This window comes from Myotis brandtii, unplaced genomic scaffold (genome assembly GCF_000412655.1).
Source record: "Myotis brandtii unplaced genomic scaffold, ASM41265v1 scaffold1549, whole genome shotgun sequence".
Lineage (NCBI taxonomy): Eukaryota > Metazoa > Chordata > Mammalia > Chiroptera > Vespertilionidae > Myotis > Myotis brandtii.
In genome coordinates, this window is record NW_005355616.1 from 114,692 (window position 1) to 118,207 (window position 3,516).

Genomic DNA, 3,516 nt, shown 5'->3' on the forward strand with positions numbered 1-3,516 from the left:
AGAAACATTGATGAGAGAGAAACATCAATCAGCTGCCTCTTGCTCACCCCCTACTGGGGATGTGCCCGCAACCAAGGTACATGCCCTTGACCAGAATCGAACCTGGGACCCTTCAGTCCGCAGACGGATGCTCTATCCACTGAGCCAAACCGGTTAGGGCAGGACAAGCTTCTTACAGAATTATGAAATTTAAGACTCATTACACATATGCATGCTCGTAATTGTTATTTATAATATTTCATGTGATTTTAAAGTTTTTGAGCTATATATAGGTCAGCTTTTAGTATGAATATGTATTTCATTTATCCTAAATATAATTTGTGAATATTTGTGTTATCACATTGAGAATGCCTGAAACAATTCAGCTGACACCTTTGATATGTCTGTAGGGACAAAATATCTTTCACTATGATAATTACAGTGGCATCTTCACATTAACAAAAACCAATAACTTTGTCAGATTAAATAACTCCATTTAAAGTTTATATTATGCTTTTTAGTTCTTTTTGAGTTCAAAGATATGTCCTGCATTTTTTAACTTTTTTTTTTTTTAGAGAGAGAGAATGGAGAGTTAGAGACAGGGAGAAGAAACAAAGATATGAGAGAGACACATCGATTGTTAGCCCCTACACCAACTCAGACCACATCCGAACAGAGCCTGCAACCTAGGTACAAGCACTGGCTGAAATCAAACACACGGCCCTTCAGTCTGCAGGTCCACATTCTAACCAGTGAGCTAAACTGGATAGGGCTGCCCCACATTCTTGTGTTATATGTGTCACATACCTTTATGATGGTGTAAGTAGGTGATTTGTGTGATCAAACTTTCCAGACTCACCCTGGTTCATTTGGCTCAGAGGATAGAGCATCCGCCTATGGGGTGAAGGGTTGAAGGATCCCGGGCTCATTCCTGTCAAGGGCACCTACCTGGACGACAGGCTCCTCCCAGGCCCTGGATGGGACGTGTGCAGGGGCAACCAATCAATGTGTCTCTTCAAAATCAATGTTTCTGTCTCTCCCTCTCTCTATAAAAATCAATGGGAAATATCCTTGAGGTAGGAATAAAAAAATAAATAAATTTCAAGACTGTAATGCAGGCATACTTCTAACGAGTCGCTGTTTTGGACTCACAGATAATTGTGTTTTCATAAACATGGACTCCAGTGTCTTTACCAGGAAAAATGACTCTTTTTTTAACCATTTTCAAGATGTCTCTTTCCTGAGGAAGGTCATTTCCCAGCGTCCCTAACAGCAGGTGTCGCTGTTGTCCTTGGAGCGATATGGGAAAACTTTCCATCACCCTCTTGGACGCTGGAACCCACATTACCCAGAAGGCCTTGTGAGGACTACCGCCAGCTTAGCCAATGAAGGGTCAGAAACAGCCTTTCTCTTGCGTCACCGGCGGGAAGGGGCGGGACTTCCGGTGCTCTCTAGGCGGCTATTGGTCTCCACCCAGAATCTACCCCAGTACAGGGCGGACGGCTCCAGGTGGCGGGGACAGTGGCGGATACTCGGAGGGAGAAGGCCCGAGTCCTCACCGGCTCCGCCCGCACGTGGGAGTGAAACTCGCTGACGCCACCGGGTTACCCACGTCCGTGACGGAACAGGAACCCCATTATCCCCTTCCGCTGCCCCTGCTTCTTACCCGCCTCTCCGGCCTCTCCTGCCTGGCTCCGCGAACGGCGTCCAATGGCAATGGCCTTGCCCAGTTGCTCAGCTCAGGTGAGTTCGCGTCCCCCGCCCCCCACACCTGCTCTCACCGCCTCCTTACCCTCAACCCTGCAGCCTGGGCTCAGGGCGCCCGTCCCGTCCTGCAGCTCAGGTCCCCGCCAAGGGCCCTGAGGAAGGTGGACGGGAGAGAGGAGTGTTGTGGCTTCTGAGGACACAGGAAATGCAGGGCTCAGTGGACAGGGGTGACTCGTATCTGAAATTCCCCTGCGGATGTGGGCGCTGAGTATAGAAACCAAGGTCCGAGGCGGGCAGGGAGGATTTCAGAGCCGCATGCCCTGCTTTCCCCAGGCTGTGGGGTCCACCAGGAATTGGGTTGTGGTAGATCCTTCTGAACCCTCACAAGCTCTCTCTGGATGCCATGTGCCAAGTTCATGGGTAAGTCCAGAGAGGTCCTGTGCTGTGGAGCAGGAAGGTGGCAGAGCTGAGGCAGTGAACGTGGGGTCTGAAGTTGGGATGGTGTTAGACATTACACAGTGGTGTGCACATCTGGAGGAAGTGTGAGCTGATGGTACTGGAGACCTGGTATTGGGACTTAAAAATAAATGTGTGTGTGTGTGTATGTATGTGTATATATAAATACAAATAGATAAATATATATATATATTTCAGAGAGGAAGGGAGAGAGACAGAGACCTGGTATTGGGACTTAAAAATAAATGTGCGCGCGCGCGTGTGTGTGTGTGTGTGTGTGTGTGTGTGTATTTCAGAGAGGAAGGTAGAAAGAGACAACAGTAATGAAAGAGAATCATCCATAGGCTGCCTCCTGCACGCCCCCTACAGGGTATCCAGTTTGCAACCCGGGCCTGTGCCCTTCATTAGAATCGAACCCAGGATCCTTCAGTCCACAGGCCAATGCTCTATCCTTTTAGCCAAACCAGCTAGGACTGGTGTTTGGACTATAAGGTGAAGCATAAGCCCAGGTTTGTCTTTTTCTTGGAGACATGATCTGGGAAACTGCCTTGGTATTGCTTGGCAGGAAGGCTGGGGCCCTGGAGGCATGGCTCAGAGCTTAGCTGCTGTCCCCCTTCCAAACCCATCTGTTGTGTTGAGGGCAATAACAGTGATTAATGGGACTGTGATGAGAGAGCAGCCAGCCCTGGCATTAGAGCCTGGTGTCCACACTAAACTGGGGAGACCTGGAGGAGGTTGAGGGTGGGGAAGATGTGTAAGGAGTAGGAGTGTGGGTTCTCAGAGAGTCAGCTCTGGTTTCAATTGTCTCAATTCTGACAGGTTGACGTGACCTTTGAGGACATTGCCCTGTACTTCTCCAGGGAGGAATGGAGCCTCCTTGATGAGGGTCAGAGACAGCTGTACCTGAATGTGATGCTGGAGAACTTTGAACTTATATCCTCCCTGGGTAAGACCCTCACTCTGGCTGGTTTTGGGGACCTGCCTTTGTATTTCCCATACCCCCTCCTCTCTGGGGGTGCTCTGTCCTCACCTGTGGACTATATACATTGCTAGATTTTTCCAGTTTTCTGGGTTCTTCCTGTGGCTGGCAGGGTTTGTTGTTTGCACTGCTCCCTTCTACACCTTTAGTCACAACACCTGCTGTACCCAACTCTTAGGGGTTTGTGGTTAGTTGTGTGACAGGGAGCCTAATGGATTCCAGTTGAGTGGTGAGCAAAAGCATGTTCTTTATTCCTGTTGGTCATTTGTACATATATTTTTTTTTCTTTTTAAATATATTTTATTGATTTTTCACAGAGAGAAAGGGAGAGGAATAGAGAGCTAGAAACATCGATGAGAGAGAAACATTGATCAGCTGCCTCCTGCACACCCACC

General features: G+C 48.5%; 1 protein-coding gene and 1 pseudogene across 1 annotated transcript in view; both read left to right on the forward strand.

The window, feature by feature from the left end:
• The first annotated feature begins 1,309 nt into the window (after positions 1 to 1,309).
• Positions 1,310 to 3,516, forward strand: part of LOC106723615 — a 12,302-nt pseudogene continuing 10,095 nt past the window's right edge.
• The window catches only part of LOC102242033 (zinc finger protein 501-like), a 33,284-nt gene continuing 32,517 nt past the window's right edge, over positions 2,750 to 3,516 (forward strand). The window contains exon 1 of the mRNA XM_014535972.1: positions 2,750 to 2,961. The gene's annotated coding sequence lies outside the window, so the exon portion shown is untranslated. The remainder of the gene's footprint in view (positions 2,962 to 3,516) is intronic.